The sequence below is a fragment of the Salminus brasiliensis genome, chromosome 3 (assembly GCF_030463535.1).
Source record: "Salminus brasiliensis chromosome 3, fSalBra1.hap2, whole genome shotgun sequence".
NCBI classification, from domain to species: Eukaryota; Metazoa; Chordata; class Actinopteri; order Characiformes; family Bryconidae; genus Salminus; species Salminus brasiliensis.
In genome coordinates this window covers 4047290-4069283 of record NC_132880.1, presented here as the reverse complement: position 1 = coordinate 4069283, position 21994 = coordinate 4047290, and the positions used below count along the sequence as shown (strand labels likewise).

General features: G+C 44.3%; 1 protein-coding gene across 2 annotated transcripts in view; it reads right to left on the bottom strand.

Moving 5' to 3' along the window:
- The window catches only part of adgrl1a (adhesion G protein-coupled receptor L1a), a 223153-nt gene extending 201388 nt beyond the window's left edge, over positions 1–21765 (bottom strand). For both annotated transcript variants that reach the window (XM_072675209.1, XM_072675210.1), the window contains exon 1: positions 20591–21765. The gene's annotated coding sequence lies outside the window, so the exon portion shown is untranslated. The remainder of the gene's footprint in view (positions 1–20590) is intronic.
- Between the last annotated feature and the right edge of the window lie 229 nt (positions 21766–21994).

The window sequence follows — 21994 nt, the reverse complement described above, 5'->3', positions numbered from 1 at the left end:
TCTGACCAGCTTCACAGAACCTTCCTGCAGAACCACAGTGCTGGATTGTCTTCTTGCAGTGCACAGATGGACACACACTCCACGATCTGAAGTGGAGCTTGATTTTCCTCCTCGTTTTGGAGATACAAGGTTTTTGCATGACAGATACCAAAGTAACTACCTAGCAACCACATAGCAACACCATAGCAACTCCTTGGGATACCATTGCACCTGCCTAGCCAGCACGTGGGAACACTACAGCAACCACCTAGCACCGCTATAGCACCCATCGAGCAACCACTTAGCAACACTGTAGCAGCCACCTAGTATACCATAGGAACCACCTTCCAGAACCCACATGACTGGAACTGCCTAGCAAGCATCCAGAAACACCCTAGCACCCAATTAGCAATACCAAACAATCACATTCAGCAACCACATAGCAACACCATAGCAACCCCTTGGGATTCAGCAACCACAATGGATTCAGCAACCACATAGCAACACCATAGCAACCCTTTGGGATACCATATCAACTATCCCAGCATGTTGGAACACTACAGCAACCACCTAGAAAAGCTATAGCACCCATCAAGCAACCACTTAGCAACACCGTAGCAGCCACCTGGTATACCATAGGAACCACCTTCCAGAACCCACGTGACTGGAACTGCCTAGCAAGCATCCAGAAACACCCTAGCACCCAATTAGCAATACCAACCAATCACATTCAGCAACCACATAGCAACACCATAGCAACCCCTTGGGATTCAGCAACCACAATGGATTCAGCAACCACACAGCAACACCATAGCAACCACATAATTAAATATTGACACTGATATAAACAAATATTGACAGCATAGCAAATGCAGAGAAGTGAAAGCTTGCATTTTCTTAAGGAAATTTTATTTTGCTATTTTTAATTACTATTATTATTTACATTGCGTCCGAACTTCATGGTGAATGGACCAATAGAAACTCTCCAAAATGACCTCCATAGAAGGTTCGGTAAAGTTGCAATTCTGAATAAGCTGCTGAAGCCTGCACGAGAGTGTGTGTGTGTGTGTGTGAGTGTGTGGGAGGAGCCCCTCCCGTGCGTATCTCTGCACGCCACATGTGTAATGGGGAACATGTGTGTGTGATCGCACGTCTGCAGTCGTGCGCATTTTATTAGAAGGTGATTACACAAGTGTGAAGGTGCCTTGCTCTAAATTGTCTGCCTGTAGAACAGAAAAGGTTGCGGGGCCTAACGGATGCAGTCACCAATCAAGGTTGGCACATACACACATACACACCCACCCACGGCCCACCCACACAAAAACATTACACACCGCACCGCACTGAATTAATCCCTCCTTTACACGGAAAAGCAGAATAAACAGTGTAAAAAGGGCAGATCGATAACGTCCAATCAATCCATTAGAGTTCACTAAAGATGTCAAATTCTGCATAGCTGCATAGGCCTGATTATGCTGGCACCACATTAATTCAGCCGATCAATGAAACCAATCTTTCGAACCCGGGAAGCGGCGAAGCGAGAGAGAGTCCTTCTGAAGGAAAAACGCGTTTTCCGTAATCTCATTGTTTAAAACGCCTACGTCCAGAGACGCCGCAAAGTCAAGGGCCCTTGCTCTCGCGCACTCGCGCTCTCCTTCTTGCGCACTCACACATATATACGCATGTACCCAATGCCCTACAACACATAGAAATGATCCGTGGGTGGGGATTAAAGGCTAAGACAGTTGGCTACGAATGCTCTTCGCTATGCTACATGCTTTCGCCCATGTTTATAGATAATAGCATAGCATTAAATTAAAAAAGTGTGCTTGACAACACCATAGCAACCACCTGGTATACCATATGAACCACCTCAGACACACTATAGCATCCATCTACCAACCACCATAGGAACCATCTGGAGTACCATAGCAAGCACCTAGCAACACCATAGCAACCACCTAGCAACCACTAAACAACTCAATAGCAACCAACCTAAAAAAAAAAAACACCACAGCAACCATCCAGCAAAAGTTGTTTGACTTTAGTGACCATGTGGCAACAACCTAGCAAGTGGGTGCTGTGGTTGCCGTAGCCGTAACACCATCCAGTTTACCTTCCCCATAGTCACTTCTAGTCCTGTACTGTAGCACCAGGTTCCATAACAACCTCTTGGCAACAGCCTTGCAACCACCTCCATGCTATAGACACACTATAGCATCAATCTCCTAGCAACCACTAAACAACTCAACAGAAACCACTATAACAACACCGTGACAACCACCTAGCAAAAACAGTGGCAGTGGACTAGTAAGTGGTTGCTCTGGTTGCTGTAGCAGTCTCTCATAGTCCTGTACTGTAACAGGAACCACTTGGAAACAGCCTAGCAACCACCCCAGACACACAGAGGTCTGCCTACCAAACACTTAGCAACACCATAAGAACCCACTGGAATACAATAGAAATCACCTAGCAACACCACAGCAACCACTCAGCAAAAACTGTTTCACCTTAGTGACCACAATGCAATGGTTGCTGTGGTTGCTGTGGTTGCTGTAGTAGATATGGTCACAGCACTGTCCAGGTTACTATCCCCAAAGTCGCTTGCATTTCTGCAAGGTAGTGCCGGCTTGGTGCAGTCCAGTGTAGGGTAGAAGTGTGTGTGGTCATTAGTATGGGCGGTGCGGACCGCCTGCCATTGTTCTGAAAGTGTGCGTGTTGTGCAGAGGTCAGCAGCAGCTCCGGCTGTGGACGCCACTGATTGGACCGTGTGCTCATTACACGTCATGCTGTAGTCAGTGCAGGTACAGTTGCAGTGGTGGGCAGTGAATACACATGCCCCTCAAATGCGCTGGACTGAACCGAAGACCTGGTGAATCAATTGCTTTGAGTTCTGCACTGGAGTTACAGGCTTGAGCAATGTTGCTAACAAGCAGCGGAAGTTAATAGCCCACCAATTCTAATGATTTAAAAAATGTCAAATTACACACAGAATTAATGGTCTCTGCTACTGTCTGCATACTTTTGTCAATTTTTACAGATTGTTGGTGTTAGAGTGCACATTAGTCAGTTTATTAGAGATTCTTTAACACGTTCAAGTCATGGTAAAAGGAAAAGTTTCCTTTAAGTCATAATTAAACTGTTCATCCTTCAAACTGAAAAAAATATTTTTGTGATGTCACAACCCAGCAGGCACTGGATGTCAATTTGACATCAGTCAGACGTTGGACTGTACTGTCGGACAGACATTGAATGTTAGTTGAAATTAAAGTCAGGTTGACGTTTTTAAAGATGTTATTTTTGGTTGGGAATCAAAGTCAGATATATGTCAAAAAAGAAAACTGGGTTGACATCAAGCTCCAACGTCAGACAGACGTTGACTTTTAGTTAAAAGTGAAAATCGTGTCAATGTTCAAAACCCAATGTTGTAAAAATGTTACTTTTGTTTGAAAATCGAAGTCACATATCCATCAAAAACCAACATTGGGCTGACCTCATGCTCCAACATCAGACAGATGTTGCAATTTGATTGGGAATCAAAGCCACATTTCCATCGAAAAACAACACTTTAACCGATTATGAAGCTTCACAAATAAATATCATCAGTGTCAAATTTTTATAATAATAAATTTTTTACTTCTTGCCATCATCTGAATCTTGCAGTTGTTCTTTACTTTGTGTCCAAGTGTCCTGACAAATGCACCAATAGAAAAGCTCCAAATTGACCTGGAATCAAATCTTCTCCTATTGACTTCCATTGAAAGTTATGAAGGTTTTTCGCTTCTCCTGTAAAGCTGCCGTTTTTGGAGTTAGGAGGTTTTTAGTTGAGTTATGATGAGAGAGGCTGGTTGCTTGGTGGACTGTACTGCCTTCTGACGATTCTGTGTGTGTGTGTGTGTGTGTGTGTGTTGGGTAAGAGCTATATTGCTGCGCATTACCTGCTGTTGGGATGAGAGCTGTGGTCACTTGGACTGATGGAAGTGCAGAGAGAGAGAGAGATAGAGAGAGAGAGAGAGAGAGAGAGAGAGAGAGAGAGAGCAAGGCAGAGAGAATAGAAGGGTAAAAGGTCTATACTCAGGCGAGAGAGATGCACAGCCCCAGTGTAATTATAATTCCTAATTAGTCTAACCCTGTGTGTGTGTGTGTGTGTGTGTGTGTGTGTGTGAAAAAGAGAGAGAGAGTGTGTGTGTCATTCTTCACTCTCTCTCTCTCTTTCTGAGTGTTGTGGTGAATAATTTCTCTCTAGACTCTGCCCTTCTTTTCCTCCTGCTGTCTTTTGACAGTGTTTCATGTTTTTCTTCTCTTTTTTCCGACGCTGCCCTTCCACTCGCCTTTCCAAGGACTCCCCCTAGCCCACTATTTCCATTCCTCTCTCTCTCTCTCTCTCTCTCTCTCTCTCTCTCTCTCTCTCTCTCTCCCCTTCTCCCTCTCTCGCCCATCGCTCCACAATCACGCAAACAAACAGCTGCCTGTGTTCCCTGGACGCCTCCCTGGACGCCTCCCTGAGTCTCCTCTCTCCACTCCAAACACACACACACACACACACACATACACACACACATCAAAAAACAACCAGGTGGTAACCAATCACCACCAGCAGTGAAGCTGAAGGATGACTGAACCCCCTTAAGCTGAAGGCTTACTCCACTGTATGCCCAAATGTTTGTGGACACCCCTTCTAATGACTGCTAAACTCAACTCAGCTACTTTACGTTGCACCCATTGCTGAGACAGACGTGCAAATGCACACACACACACACACACACCCACACACTGGTTTAGTCCCTGTAGAGAAGTACTGCCAATAGAATAGGACTCTCTGGATGCATGAACCTAACATTGGCACCATGCTGCCTAATGCCAGGCATGGGCTAGAGGGGGTCTAAAGCCCCCCAGCAATGAGCTGTGGAGCAGTGGAATAAATTGGGGAGAAAATGGGTGAAAAATCGGATGAAATAATAATAATTTAAAAAGGCATATACATAATACATTCCTTTGCTTTCGTGCCAACCAAAATAAATAAATAAATAAATAAATAGTGAGAGCCATTCATTCTCCCACGTCCTCTTTTCTCCGTGCCTTGCTCCCTCGCTCCCCCGCGTCACCAGGAGGTCCGCTCTGAGTAGCGGCGGTGCACAGGGTGCCCGTGGACGCCGTTCAAGGATTTTTTTCCCTTCCTCAGTGATTCTGCTTCAGCGCCAACCTTCACCCTCACCCCACATCCAGAGATACAGATAAATACTGTATCTACTCTTTACTCCACTGTGTTTCCACTAATGCGTGTAATTACTGATTACCTTGGGGAGGCAAATAAAAAAAAAAAATCATTAAAATGAAAACTGCGGATGCATCTCACGCTGAGGCGGTGAATTATGCCAGCGCCAATCTACTCCACACATCCAGCATCATCAGCGGCCCTATCACAGACCTCTCGCCATTTCACACAGCCGTACAGTATCACTGCTGATCGACCTGACGACTATCATTCAGAGGTACAGACGCCCAAACGGAGCCAATCAAACGACCTCTCCACCTCTGAGGCCTTCAGGTCGGCTTTCGTGCAACTCGGTGTTTCGGGCTGCATGTAGCAGAAGTAATGTGCACGTTAGTGAAGCGGCGACCAATCAGCGTGGTCGAAGTGTAATAAGAGCCAGTTAGTTCGTGGGTTTTACCGATCACAGTGTGGAGCACGATTTTACTGCAGCTGTTACCTTTAACAGGAGGAATTCCACATAACCTGTACATCACAAACAGACCATGTCAAAATAAAAGTCACTAATACAAATAAAAAACACAGAAAGTGTCCAAATACGTCACTTATACATCATACAGACCACGTCAAAATACAAGTCACTAATACAAACGAAAAAAAAAACAGACATTGTCAAAATAAAAGTCACTACAACCAACAAACAGACCGTGTCAAATTATGTTGCTTATACATCAAACAGACAGACAGTCACTTATGCATCAAACAAAGTCAAAATAATAGTCACTAATACAAATGAAAAACACTGTCAAAATAAGTCGCTAACACATCAAACAGCCCATGCCAAAATAAAAGTCATTAATACAAACGAACAAACAGGCCGTGTCAAAACACGTTGCTTATACATCAAACAAACAGACCATGTCAATATAAAAGCCACTAATACAACACACAGACTGTGCCGAAATATGTCGCTTATGCATCAAACAAAGTTTATGTCAAAATAAAAGTCACTAATACAAACGAAAAACAAAGTCGCTTACACATCAAGCAAACAGACCGTGTCAAAATATGTTGCTTATATGTAAAACAAACAGAGCATGTAAAGATAAAAGTCACTTATACTAACGAAAAACTGTCAAAATAAGTCGCTAACACATCAAACAAACAGACCATGTAAAAAAAAGTCACTAATACAAACAAACAAACAGACCATGTCAAAATACGTCGTTTACACATTACACAAACAGACCATGTCAAAATGAAAGTCACTTATACATCAAACAAAGACTTATACAAGACTTACACAAACAAAAAACACTGTCAAAATATGTCGTTTACACATCAAACAAACAGACCATGTGAAAATACATCACTAATACAAACAAACAAACAGGCTGTGTCGAAACAGCAGTGGAACAGCAGATTTCTAACTGTTCTGAGATCTTTCTAAACCCCTTTCCACACTCCTCTGTATCTACAACCTTCTTTCTGAAGGCCTCAGAGAGCACCATGGATCTGGCCATGGTGATCTTTACCACTCACTTCAACCATCAAGAGCAAACCAGAGTAAACATCTGAGGTTTAAATAAAACAGACTCCTCCAGAATAATGCTCTCCAACCATGTTCTGATCATCTGCAGCTGATGTGGTTTACCTGGTTACTCTAATTTTAGGCATTTTAGGGAGTGTTAATTTTTTCCATACAAGAAAATTACATTTCTAATTGTTCTTTGTATAATTGTATTATTTATGTAATTTATTTTATTTCCTCCATCTCACAGTATTGTTTAAATATGTTCGAAATATATATTTGATGCTTTACAATAAATAACATCATCACCTTTAAAATGCCCTCACAAAGTACCGCATGTCAGCATTCCAGCGTCCCTGATGGTGATATAATTACCAGTGAGGAACCCTCAGGGCCTTCTAGTCCTTCTAAAGAAGCCCTAATTATTTTGGGTAATTTTTAGCTCATTTTCATTCAGTAGAATGATGCTTGTACTTAAACTCTGCAGGTGTTTTGGGCCTAGTCTTATTTCAACTGTTACATTTCAGCTGGCAACTGCTAAAAAAAGCTCACCCATTGGTTGGGACTTCATGAGCAGAGCTGAAGACCTAATGCACCAGATTAACCACCCATTTCATTTGGAACTGACAGAGCTTAGGTTACTGTACCGCTGTCATATTGCTAGGGGATATCAGAAAGGAACATCATGAAGTAGGGGTGGGCAATTTCATGATATTTTATCGTATCGTGATCAATTCCGTTATCGTGATATACAATATGTGTATAATGAAGATATCGTCAGTGCTTAAAAAACACTGACCAACTGTACATCTTTTTAAAAACTGTGTAATGGAGTACTTTTTAAGAATATGGTGTTACTGATACATTACTTTTACGGCATTTAGCGTAAAGAGCGACTCCAGAGCGACTTACAAAAGTGCTTCACTATTTACTCAAGAATAACCTCAGCTATTTTGAATAAGCTAAAAAATCAAAGATATCATATTTTTAACATATTGTGCACCAAATAATTGAGAAGCTTTTTTCCTCATTTCTTAGAAGTTTTTGAGAATTTCGGCCTGACCTAAATGCCTTAGATCTAACAGCCAAATTCTGTCAGTGATAATTACCACTTAATTACTAACTGAGCTAGCTTCGGGGCTAGCTAGGGGCAGTGGTGGCTCAGCTGTTAGAGCGCCGGGTTATCGATAACAGGGTTGTGGGTTCGATTCCCGGGCTTGGCAAGCTGCCACTGTTGGGCCCTTGAGCAAGGCCCTTTACCCTCTCTGCTCCCCGGGTGCTGGAGTTGGCTGCCCACCGCTCTGTGTGTGTACTCACTGCCCCTAGATCACTAGTGTGTGTAAGTGTGTTCACTACCACAGATGGGTTAAATGCGGAGTGTACACTGTACAGTGACAAATATGTGCACCTTCTAACGCTAGATTGCTGAATTAATAGTAACCATTCTGAACAGAAAGCATGTCACGCTTCTTTTATCAGACTGGAAATCTACAATGTCTATCTTTCAAAGCATGCTAGCAGCCTTTTCGCTAATGGTATTCTGTTCGTTGTTGGTGCCAATAAGTGCATTCTTTCTCTAGTGTGTGCGTTTTTGCTGTAAACAGCTAAATATAGATTAGAACGGACGTACACAGCAAGCGTTTAAATGAAGGTGAGTGAAGGTCATGCGATGTCATGTAGAAACGTTATGTAATTTGCATTAATATTGCCACTTATTTAAATAAAAAGGAGTGAAAAAACAGCAGTTATGGTTGAAATGAACGCCCTGCTCATCCTGTACTGGAAGCATGGCAAGTTCGTCGAGGGCAGTATCTCAGCCTTGCCATCTGTATTATAATTTTCATCCTTTAGATCCCAACGTAATCTCAGCTCGGTGTAAAATTAGGGGGTGTCAGGAGAGGAGAAATGAATAATGCACACAGATCCTGATAACAGCGGCCTAACAAAGGGGGATAAACCCCGGCACAGGCCGTCTGTTACACCAGGGATGCAAGATGACACCAGAGCAATATCAGTATCAGCTAATAATAGCATTAAAATACAATTCTAATTAAAGCAACATTATGTAGCAATTTTACCTTAAAAAAACTCATGTTGATGCTCCACTGACCTTAACAGGGAAAATGGTGTCTCCATCATTCCCACTCCGAGCTGGAACGCTGCTCCCGCACAGCTGAACTAAGTAACGCTGCAAAACCTGAGTCATATTAATGTAAAATCCAGCGATATCCCTCTACCACCTCAGTCCACATGCTTCTTTACCCTCATATTCTGCTTCTGCATCTATCAGCTTGTCAAGAAATGCATGTTTATAGCTGTCCACAAGGGGGCGCTTTTGTATTCAGCGCAATTTGTATTTACAACAGTGGTGTAAAAGTGAATTTAGCGGATAGCCCAGGAGCAAAAACAATAATACCAATTCTCGTAAAATTCTGCTTTTAAATCATACTGAAATGATGAGGTTCAAAATGGTCATGTGATGCGTGATCAGTGTTTTGATTAGCTATTTCACAAACTATAGTTCACAGTAGTAGAAATTCAGCTTCATAGAGGTTGTAAAATATGAAGTTTCAGTGTGTAGAAGCAGCCTTATGTTTGTGAAATGTTAACAGTAGGCCATAAAACCATCTTTATGGAGAATTCTGTAGATGTATCCATCACAAAGCTGTAGAAAAAGGCTTTAGTGGGGCTGGAGCTGAATGTGATAATAACTCAACTCACTCGAATGAATGAATCTCCCTCAAATTCTCTTGGCTTGGTCGGTACATGAAGCAAAGTAGGCTTAAGTTTAAGAACTGGAAAGATAGACTTTAAGTACTGAAACCTTGACTTTTTCCACCCTTGATGCTTCGGTAGCTTCTAAAGGTTAGTTTCCACATCCACTGGAGTACAGTTTCTGAGGACGTCCGTTCTTACAAAAGTAAACTCACATCAAGGTCCTTAAATTTGTTCTTTGTTCAACTTTAATTCACCCTTTCGGCTGTTCTGACCATCTTACTTCCACGCTTTATTAACAGAGGTACTCTTTTCTTTATGGTTTTCAAGGATTTTACTTTTGGTGAACTTATCTTTGGGACTTTGCTTTGAAAAGCACTTGTAAGTTCTGGGAAGGAAATTTGGTAATGTTACTAAGCTAATAAAAAAAAACCTAGATCTAATAGCCATGGTTTGCCATTAAAAAATCAAATTATTGCAACATTATGTAGCAATTTTACCTTAAAAAACTTCAGAGTCATGTTGATGCCCCTCTAACTGACTGTAACGGGCTGAAAAACAATTCTGGCAAAGTTCTGGCAAAGCAATTTGGTGATGTTACCAACATCATTTTAACCCTATGAACCCTATCCCTACTAAACTGTGCCACTAGAGAACTTACAGTGCATTGGAACTGAAGCTTTCTGTGTGACGCTGTGTTTTCTCTCACTGCATTGTTGGATGCACTATGTTTTTTCTGAGTAAACATGGTATGGCTGCATCTCTAAATTGCAAACTAAAAGCACTATTCCACTGGACAGTGAGGGACTAACCAGAACCCAGAATTTTGCATTCCCTGCTTCAGAACCTGTATTCTGTTCCCATCCCATAATGGTAACCCTGAAAGTAGTGGGCTTCTCTGGAGGTTGTGTGGTGGTGATATGATTTCCCACCCATGGCAAGCCTTAACAATCAACACAATCTACTACTGTAAGTAATGTGAGTCCCAGACTAGGCTAGGTCAGGCTACACTCTTAAAAATAGTTCTTTAGTAAAGGATGAACCATAGGCACCCTATCCCTAACTCATTTAACTGTGCCACCAGAGAACTTACAGCGCACTGAAATTGGAGCTATCTGTATGCTAAGTTTTCACTCACTACATAAAATAAGCATGAGGATGCCCTTATTGTTGGATGCACTATGTTTTTTTCTGAGTGAACCAAGGAGATCTGGCCTTCAAGCTCAAAGCAGAAGCCACCTGAACGGTCAGAGCTCCCACCGGCACTCTCCTCTGCAGATAGCAGGGTCCAAACTAGCTAAATTAGAACCAACAAGAGATCTCAGAATAGTGTGGACTTGTGGTTGTAGTGTCAGTGTAAAATGAGTCTAATGTTTAATTAAAAAAAGGTCAAAATGTCTTAAAAGCACAGAAATATTACATGTCTAGCTGCAGAATTGTCACACTGACTACAGAAAGAAAAGTGGGCAGATCATTTATTGAGATTCTGACCTTTCCTGGTTTTCGCTGTACCGACGTTCTTAAACACAAAAGGCTAAAGACCTACATTTCAGCTTTACTCAGCTGTACTTTTAGACCAAATGTTTGACAGAGTTAAAATAGGCTAATACCTCACGGGCCAAACTACTCTTTTAATCCCAGGTCAATCTTTCTTTTTTTTTTTTTCCTTTTTTTTACACAATTTGATTTTCCGAGTGCACGCATTAGCCGAACCATTTGAAAAGGGCTCTTATAAAGCAGCTCTTGAGTTTGGAGATCAATTACATACTTTTAGTCAAATCATTTTGAACATTAGGCTCATGTTTTACAGTTTGGGATAAATTACCTGTGACAATGCAAGACGCTGAAAAGACGTTCAGCGAAAACAACAGGTACTGTCACTTGAAAGTGATGTATCCCTATGTGGGTGGTGATCTAATAATCCAGAGAGAATATGCATATGCAAATTCATGTAAGCACTTCATGAACATAGAATACCAAGACTTAAGCCTCATTTGTTTTTGTCTTATTGACATGCAAATGAATTCAAATATCAGGTTGCTACATATTAATTTCTAGAGCTCAATAAACCAGCAGAGAGTGTATAGACTGTGAAGATGCGACTGAGGATGTCTTAAAACTTACATCCCACCACGCTACGGCCGCTTTTCCACGGCAGGGCCGAACGGCTCTGAGCATGGAGGGTAACCATTCTGGGTGGCTTTTCCACACGGACACAGTTCAGCAATGAATATTTACAAACTGCTTCATAGCACGGTTAGCGGACTGTACTTGGGACCACAGAACCATGCGGCCTTGATGGCTTAGGGATCCACTTAGTGCCCTACTACTACTAAAACTACTACTTATAATGCTTAGCATACTTAAGTTGGCTGTGGGCCTCGTCCAACATCGCCAAGACAGCATTAGCACGGCCCGGCTGACAGCTAGCAGCTCCCGGGGCCTTAGCCTGGTCCGCCTGCCTGGCTTGTCCAACGGCGCTACTGTTGCATTAGCATGGCCTACCTGCCAGGCTCATCCGGCATCCGTACGTCCGATGTTAGCACTGCCCAGCTCACTTACTTGAAGCTGGTATTACCTTTGTAATAGCTAACACCTCTTAAAAGTGAGCTGCAGGGCTTCTGTATTACCGTCAAACCTCATTGAGTTGTTTAAGTGTTTTCTGAAATGATTTGCTACTATTTATCTATACAATATTTATCTATAAAATAGCCTCTTTTGCGTGGTTTGAGACGGCTGTGATTTATGCAGGCTGATTACACGTTGCTGAAAGATGAATTACAGCTAGCGTTAGTTAGCTAGTGCTACATTAGCGTAGAAGGTGTAGTGCAAGACCGAAAAGGGGCGAAATCATCGCATAACTGTTATGAGGTGTACGTATTATGTGCATGTGTGCACTTTCTGGTCCATGCGCTAACGGGTTCGCACCGTAGGCATTTGTTCCGGCAATGGAAAAGAGGCCTATGATATGAAATCTGCCGGGAGCGCCCTCATTCAATCAGCCCAGCTCAGTAATAAAGCCAAAAGCTCAGTTCTGGTAGTTCTGGTGGAAATACTAGTGCCTTGCTGCGGGTTGCGTGAAAAAAAAAAAATCAATGCTTGAGTTTTAAGGGGGCTGTTACTATGGTAACTCGATGAATCGAATCAATTTCTGAATTTGGTGAATTGCGGCACCCCCCAGTAATTTTCCCTGTATTGTGCAGCTCCATTACACTAACACATACTCATACACACACACACACATACACACTCCAAATCGCCACCCAAAGATTCCAAGCCCCGGAGAACACGTGGCTGTAATTGGGAAATCACAAGACGGCGAAGGTTCGGCCCGGGTGGATTGCAGAATTAAGCAATCACAACGGCGTATTGTGTTGGCGACAGAAGTGGGAGTCAAGTAGCTCGAACTGGCGGTGGGCGCATTGCCTTCGCCTCTGCTGATGGCAATACCCAAGTAAATTGCCCTGGTGGCTGAGTGCTACATTGATTGGGTTCTTTTCGAGCCTTTCACAGCTGTAAACCAACCCCCCCCCACACACACACACAATTCCCTCCCTCCTTCGCACACACACACTCATACACACCCCTTCGCAGTTGACAGACGCTAAACCCAAAGACAGCAGCCAAACAATCCGCTATGTTTCCACACGGACCCATTCAGCTAATTTAGCATGCGCTCGATTTATGAAAAAGAGCCTCCATTGATTTTCCTATTCATACGCACTTGTTGATCGGCATATTCCGCTGTAGCCCGCCACTTCCGACGGCTTCCAAATCAGGGCGACAGAAAGTGGGTGGGGTGTGTTTGTGGGGCTGTGATTGGTGATTGGCCTCCTGTGGCACCCCAACAACACCACCAGCCAAAACCCACCCCCCAAAAAAAAAAAAAACTCCCACCAGTCGACTCCAGCTGCATTTAGGATTTGTGAACTGCGCTCTCTCTGGCTTACACAAAGGCTGTGGTGCATGGCGCCTGCAGTTCCAGCCCGCTACATTCAGCAACAGCACTTTAATGCACAAAGGCCACGGCTCAGCCACAGCCTGAAAGGCACTGACAGTTCCTAGCACCTTTGTGCCTTTTAGACGAGCAAGGGGGACCATTTTGGCTTGATGCACATCAACACACACCTCACTCTCTCTCTCTTTTTCTCTCTCTCTCGCTTTTTCTTATTTTCCATCTCTCTCTCTCTCTCTCTCTCTTCACATTTCTCTGTCCCTGACAGGTTGCATAAGCACATTCATTCAGCAATCATGGCCAGTATAAAGCAGCCACTGTCAACACTTTTTTACACAGCCGTCTATTTTTAAAGGACGCTTGTGTAAGTCCATCAGTCCATCCCACAGCTACCTTTTATTTCGTATGAAAAAAATATATAATGTACACTGTTGTGCGTTTTCACTGTATTCCCAAATACAAACGCAACAGGTCACAGTGCATTGAACTACTGTTCTCGAAGCAGGCGAGTGATCGATTGAATAGTCAAAGGGTTTTAAAAGAAGGCCAAAAGAGGATTTTTCACAATACTAACCCACCATCCACAGCCTTTCAAGGATTCCAGAAAACATAACGGGGAGATAAAGGTAAAGCTAAATATTTAAATGGATGAATTCATTGATTGCACGGACAGACTGCACTGTGCTGTGCTGCGTACAGGCCTTGAGAGATCCTCACTTGACTCAATGTACTCTGCTTGCATTGAGTCAAATGTGTACATCAGTTACACCTAAAGAAACAAAAAGTATTGGGACACTGTTTCTTCTTCTGAAATCAAGGGCATTAAAAAGAGTTGGAGTCCAGGAAAGAAAAGGTTACTAGATTTTGGAGTAGCACTGCTGCGAGAATCCGATTACATTCGGCAACAAGAGCGTTAGTGGGGTCAGGATGTTGGATGTTGGATCACCGCCCCACCTCATCATCCCCAACTCCCCAACTCATCTCAAAAGTACTGGATGTAGCCAGAACAATCCTTCCAGAAAACACAGTAGTTCGACTGCTCCACGGCTCAATGCTGGAGGGCTTTATACCCCTCTAACCCACGCCTGGCATGGGTGTCTGCTCCAGAGAGTCCTATTCTATTGCCAGTACTTCTCTACAGTGACTAGACAAGCTGCTTCTCTGCAGACGGGGCAACCACGCCATTGTTCGAAATCACTGAGCATCCATTTAGCCCTCATTCTCATGGCTGATGTGAACATCACCTGGGCCGGATGGGTAGGCGTACAGGTGTTCCTAATAAAGTGCTCAGAGAGTATATTCAATCTCATATTTGTCTGATTCTTCACTGCCTCAGAAAATGAGTTCTGCACCTGTAGCTTTGTCACTGCCTCTGCAGAATCACCATTCCGCTCCGTCCGCCCGTCATAACAAATGAGGAGAAACCCGTTTAATATTCAAAGCCTAATTACTGTTCAATACTAGGCCTATTCATCCCTGGAAACCAGAGGCAAACGAACGGAGAAGCAAGATATAGCCTCGGAAAATAAGTGTACGATTCCGGCGTGCATTTAATTAGGCCCCGCTCGGCGCGTTGGTTCCCTGATTCTGGGCTTTTAGTGTACAGAAGGCAGCTGGCGTTGAAATGGGGGAAATGAAATAAAATAAATAATAAATAAATAAATAAAAATAATAAAAATAAATAAATAAAAACAATGTCCACTCGGGTCTCGGGGGACGCTTCCTCCTAACAGGCCGAACAAGGAGCTACAACAGACGGAGGGGGAAAAAAATCTCCGTGACTGACAGGCGAACAACACTGTGGCCCGCAGGGAGGCGAGACGCAAGGAAGGGAAGGAGAAGAATGAGAGAAAGAGAATGTGATGGAGAGATGGGTACTGAATGTAAAATAAACAGCTTGTAGATCACGAGCCCGAAAAAAGGGCAGGGACTATTTCAGGTCCCTCACAAGGGGCATGTAGTAAAAAACGTTAACACACACATCCACACACACACACACACACCTACACTACAAGCAGCTGTTCAGAATAAGGTCCAACACAAGATCCACTTCCTTTAACCAAGCAGGCTTTGTTTAGGGGAGGTTCTCGCGATTTTAGGAGATGCTATCGTTATGGCGATACAGGGCATCGCGATATGTTTTCGGGAGTGTGTAACGGATGTCCGGACACTCATTATTATAGAGAGCCTGGAAACAACAACAACAACAACAACAACAACAACAACAACCAGTGTATAGTCACTGCACATATCTCTATAGTAACATGCAGCTGATTGGTTGTAAGCCCATTATGACATCATCTATTGTTTATTTGATCTTAAATAGTTTATTTTTTGCAAATGTTATATTTTAAAAGATTCATTTTTGACAACCTTTATAAAATGTCAAATTACTTTTTGTACCAAACTAAAACTTAAAAATAATATTATTAAAAATTAATTTAAAAAAATTATTTGGATAAAAAAAAAAATCAGTGGTTGGTGTGGCGCAACAGATAACACCACTACCGGCCAGTGAGGTACCACACCATGTGGGAGACTGGGGTTCGATTCCTGGTCTGGGTGACTGTGCTGCGCTACACCAATAAGAGTCCTTGGGCAAGACTCCTAACACTACACTGGCCCACATCTGTAATACGAGTAACCTTGTAAGTCGCTCTGGATAAGAGCGTCAGCTAAATGTTGTAAATGTAAATTATTAGTAAATAATTATTAGAAATAAAATACATTTTGTGCTATCTGAAAATATCTTGAAGAGAAAAAAGGACGCAGTTAAATTTCTGCCATATCGCCCACCCTTAGCATCGTCCATCTGTAGAAGCCCTCCACATAACGCCTGAGAAGGTCACTGGACACACACACACAGCCTCCAGTGGTCAGAAGGTGCAAACAGGGTCAAGTTGTGTAGTTTTTGTGTTTTTGTTTGGGGCTTTTTTTGTCCTTCTTCTTCTTCTTTTTCCTGGAATGGAAATCTAGTTTTACACGCTGCTGGAGTGCAATCCACCGAGGCTTTCAGAAAAATGTGACTCATAGAGTCTACTGAAAGTGTTCACTCGAAGAACAGAGGCTAGGCTCTCATCAAGAACCTGAACAGCCTTTACAGGATGAAAAAAAATGGTGCTACACCTGTTCCAAAAAGAAGCTTCGACTTTGATGGTAAAACAGTGAACGGAGGTGCTGGTATGACACCAGCTGCTGCCAGGGGACAGGGTTGGGACGTCTCTGGTTGGCTACGGAAGTGATTCACGATGTTTGCTGAATTTCGTAAGGAGGGCTGCACAGTCCAACGCTTGTTAATCATTGTTGTGAATTGGCACCTTCACTGTACTGATTTTGCAGATGTGTAGGTTATGCAAATGAGCCTCTAACCAATGTGTTGATATAAGGAACCAGAAAGGGGGGGGGGTATGTGGGGGGCGATATGACATATATGTATCACAATACATCGGCAAAATGTTGACAATACCCAACATTTTCTTTGATTTCCAGGAAAATATATATACACTATGTGTCCAAATGTTTGTGGACACCCTTTCTAATAAATTAGAAACACACAGACACAGCTTGTCTAGTCCCTGTAGAGAGGTCTGTATTGGCTAGAAGGGTATAAAGCCCCCCAGCACTGAGTTGTGGAGCAGTGGAAGAACTGTGTTCTCTGCAATGATGGACGGTGGTGCTTTTGAGATGGGTTAGGCAGTTGATGAGGTGGGCTTGTAATCATCATCATCATCCAACATCCTGACCTCACTAACGCTCTTGTCGCTCAATGCAGTCAAATCCTCACAGCAATCCTCCTCCAGTCTAGTAGAAATCCTTCTACAATGGATAGTAGAGAGAGTGACGTTAACCAAAGCAGGATCACCTCTTTTTAATACCTTTGATTTCGAAAGAAAACAAATGTGGAAATGAATGTGTCCCAATACTTTTGTCCATTTAATTTTGAATATATATACATACACTGGACAAAAGTTACGCAGCCCAATCTTTTACAATATCCCATGGAAGGCTGTCAAATGTATATTAACGTATTGCAAGGCATGCTGCAATCCTTCTCATGTTCGTGTCTGCCCATGGCAGAGTGTGTGCTGCATAGCTCCAGGGCCCTCGGGTTGTGGGTTCGATCCCTGCTCCGGTCTCGGTCTATTCTTCGGCTTCCTCCCACTTCGTATCAATATAATCGCAAAGCTACACATCGTGCAGCCCTAAGGACTGCGATACCTGTCATTACAGCCCGCCGTTATGCAGTCAGCCTTAATCTTCGAGTGCTGATCTCTCAGCTGAGACTTTGCGCCCCTCACATGACCCAAATCAACATTACAAGCCTCAGTCAATGTGCTTAAATATGCTATTAGAGAAGGGGAAGTCCGAAATATGCAGTGCCAAAGGGACTCCCATAAGGAGAACCAGAGAACCAGATCCCATTCAAATGAACTGCTGACCCCTGGCCCCACTAGGCCTTTAGGTTCGGGCCTTCAAAACAGCCTTGACACAAAAGACTGATCTTGTTTATCACATTAAAAATATGCAACAGGCACCACTGCTTTGAAAAAAAGGGTGGGAAATTATGATAGAGATGAATCGCAGTCCGATTACTGGCACATTACAAGAAACGAGGCCCCAATTAATATGGCACTAATGCCTGGCTATAATTCATCCATTGAAAGCTTAGAATAATGGTTCTGATAGTGATGTGACACGCGGACACAGAGACATAAATCCTTCCAGCTCTCCAGACAAGGCTGTTTGGCAGCTCACCAGCTTCTAAAACAGTGCCCTGGCGGACCGGTGGCGTCTGATATCCGCTCAAAACGTCGGGAGGGTCGCTTTCCCCAAAAACGACTAATCTAATCTTAGATTCAACCTGAACCTGAATTGCACACACACACACACACAAAGAAAAGCCCCTCGGACTGTATCCGAAGCGGGACGCCTGGTGAGAATTCTCCGCGGAGATCTTTTGTAGTCTGAGGCCGGTTTCCGCGCACCCTCTCAAAGAACGACCCGAGATATTGATAGCTGAAGTCTAGACGAAAAACAATAACGTCCACAGTGGTGGACTGACTACCTGCTGCTTCCTCCTTTGGGCCAGCAGAGTGAAATATTGTGAATGTCAGCCCCCCAGTCGTTCCTAAGAGACGGCCACACACTGCACACTTAACTGTCACTTCCCATTCGTTCATACTGGATGAGGTCTGAAACACCTAGTTATTTGACAGCATGTCGGCACTGGCACACGTTAAAGGGCCTGTCGTCATGCAAATCTGAATTTCGCTCCACAAATCCGATCCAGTCCGATTTAGCCCATGTATGTAAGCTCTGTTTTTTTTGGGGGGGTTGTCACTTTTTCACATATTCTGAATCTGGCTGTAGTTCTTCACACTGTATCCGAATTTCCTGAGGAATGGACCAATAGAAATGCTCCGAATCCCATTAAAAATGTGAATGTTTTTTTTTCCTTCTCCTGTAAAGTTGCTAATTCGGAGATACAAGGTTTTTGTCCAGATACAATCATTCATTCCGCCTACAGCCTTTGAACCCCACCCATTCCTCCCATAAGAAGCCATAAGAAGTGTTTCAGCCCTGGCCCTGCTTTTTGAACAAGCCAATCAGAGCAGAGGTCATTTGCATACAACCGAGGTCAGACGATCTTAAAGGCGCAGCAACCTAAAAAATAAGTAAGCAATTACAATGGCAATGGAAACATTTTTTGGTGTGTGTGTGGGGTGTGTGTGTGTGTGTGTGTGTGTAATAATCGTAAATAATACAAGCCAGATGTAGGATACGGGCTCTTTCGAGGGCTGCGGTTAAAGCAGCCTTAAAGCATCTATTCATTAGTAATCTTCAGGTTAAAGCATCCATTCATTCTGAATGTGGTCTAAATTGTCTATTAATTCAGAGCCGGCAGCCCAACCAACGCACGCATGCATTATTTTACGCTCCCAAGCTGAAAATATCTATTAATTCCCAATCTAAACGAGCTATTCATTTACAGACTGTAGTCTAAAGCATGCATTCATTTACAACCTGTAGCAACCTGAGTCATCTCTTCATTTACAGTTCGCAGCCTGACTGTCCGCTCATTTATAGTCTGCGGTCGGAGGAATCGCCTCTCCATTTACAGTCTGCAGCCCAGAGCGTCCCTTAATTTACAGCTTTTGCGTTTGCAGCTGGAAAGTCTGCTAATGCATGCACGCCGCGTGGGGTAAAGTTAATGCACCGCAGTCCGCAGCCTTACAGAGAACCTGTCGGCAGGTTTACAGGGACCTAGGCCGAGGAACCTGTTGTGGTGTGTAGTGGATGGTGCTGGAGTGTGTACAGAGCACACTCCACCTCCTCCTTCGGGCCTGGAGCTCTGTGCTACGGAAGGGGCGATGATTAGGACCGGGTCCCGTCCGTTAGGCCCTATTTTGGGAATGATTGTCTTCACTCTCTCTCTCTCACGCTCTCTCTCTCTCTCGCTCTTCATACACATCTCTCCACACCTCTCCTTCCACAGCGGACCCCACAGTGGCCTCGTCCTCCAAGCCACCGATCTCTCCTGCATCTCAACAACACCGTGGCTCCAGCACTGCTGCTTTCCCCTGCGCACAAACACACACACACACACACTCTCTCTCTCTCTCTCTCTCTCTCTCCCCCAGTGCACACGCATGCAGATCACCGATCACCATCCGACAGCAATCCAACCTGACCGCCACTTTAAGAAGGGACAGCGTGCAGCACCCCTTTGAGCTGAGAGCTAGACCCAGAGATCTTGCAGAGAAAGTGCATCCCTGGTCAGTACAGGCCAGCCAAGCTCCACGCCGGCCTACACACACAGGTCCAGCTCAGGACACACTCACGAAAACAGTGGGGTTAGGGGTGTATGTACAGTCCATGCCTGACAACAGCGTGTGCAGTGCAGATGATTGAACACGGCCTTTTTTTTTCTTCTGAATGCAACGTGGATCTACACAGATGGGTCTGTGCTGAAGCAGGCGCGTGTTGACGCACTGTGGATAAACTGTGCATTCTGTGCAAAGGCGGAAAAGAAGCACGCACGAGCGCACGCGCGCATATGCATCTATCTGTGACTGGGTATATAGGTACATATATATATATATATATATGCATAAAGATTTAAAAAATTAACACACACACACACACACACACATATGCGCGTGCATGCATATACCCTATATAGAAGCCTTCTCCATACCTTTACCTCTTGCTTCCTCCAATCTCTCTCCGTCCTCCCTTCTTCTTCTCCTCCTTCAGTGGGTCTCATTCATTCCTCTCTCTCTCTCTCTCTCTCTCAGTCTCACTCTTCCCGTTTCTCTTCTCCTCTCGCGCTCCTCCGTCTTCGTGCGGATGCATAAAGATTAAAAATTAATAAACCCCTCGCGCTCTCTCCCTCTCTCTCTCTCTCTCTCTTCTTTCTCGTTCTGTCTCTTTCTCTCTCTCTCTCCCTTTTGCTCTGATCGAGCTCGAGCGCTCAGTTCCCCCCTCTTCTTCTTCTTCTTCTTCTTCCTCCTCCTCCTCCTCTTCCTCCCCCCGTTAGAAATTACGACAACGGGCGCAGAGAGAGAGAAATCCGGACGAGAGCGAGCGAGAGCACGGGCGCAAATCCGACATGTTGGCTGGGGTGGACGGACAGGGGCTCATTACGAGGCTCCTCATGCAGCAGCAGCAGCAGAACCAGCAGAACCAGAAGAACCAGCAGAAGAACCAGAAAACAAAAAACAACCCAGGAGCAGGAGGAGCCTTTCTGCACCGAGCGTGCACGAGCTTGCAGGAAAAATAAAAACAAACAAACAAACAAACAAACAAAAAAATAACCCTCGCGCTCCTGGAGGAGACGAAACAGCGAGGTTCTCCAGCAGACAGCAGCAGGTTCGGTTCTTCAGCTTCTCAGTGCTGGTCCCAAGCACCGGGCACGAGCGAAAGGGCGTTCGGCTGCGGGTATCACTGCGCGTGAGCTCGTGCTGGAGTCACGTTCTGTTGAAGTGCACAGCTCGTGCGACGAGGCTCCGGCACTGCAGAGCCGTACAGTCCTCCTCGCTTTGGTCGCGCGCGCGCTCTGCTCTCACTCTCACTCTCACTCTCCCTCTCTCTCTCTCTCTCGTTCGCTCGCTCGCACTCTCACTGTGCGCGTGTGTGTGTGTGTGTGTGTGCGCAGGGGGGAAAATGAGGCTGTAGCTCTCCCAGCAGTCTCTCTTAGCTCACTAACACGTGGGCTCCAGCGTTAAGCTCGTGTTTGTTCCCCCCTCGACAGGAATGGAGCTCAGTGCACGAGCGCGAGCCCTTTCGTGCATGATGGTGGTGGTGGTGGTGGAGGTGCTGCTGCTGTCTGTGTGTGTGCGCGTGAGTCTTCTGAATCTCTCTCTCTCTCTGTGTGTGTATCTCAGGAAGAGAGAGAGAGAGAGTGTGTGTGTGTGTGTGTGTGTGAGAGAGAGAGAGAGAGCAGAGGAGGGTGCAAGTGAGCAAGCGCCACACTGCTGCAGATCTTAATGCACTGGGTTTTTTAGGGTCTGTGAGTGGTGGTCATACTGATGGATGTCCATCTGTGGTCAGCACTGAGCACCGAGAAGTGTGTTAGGATAAATAAATAAATAAGTAAACA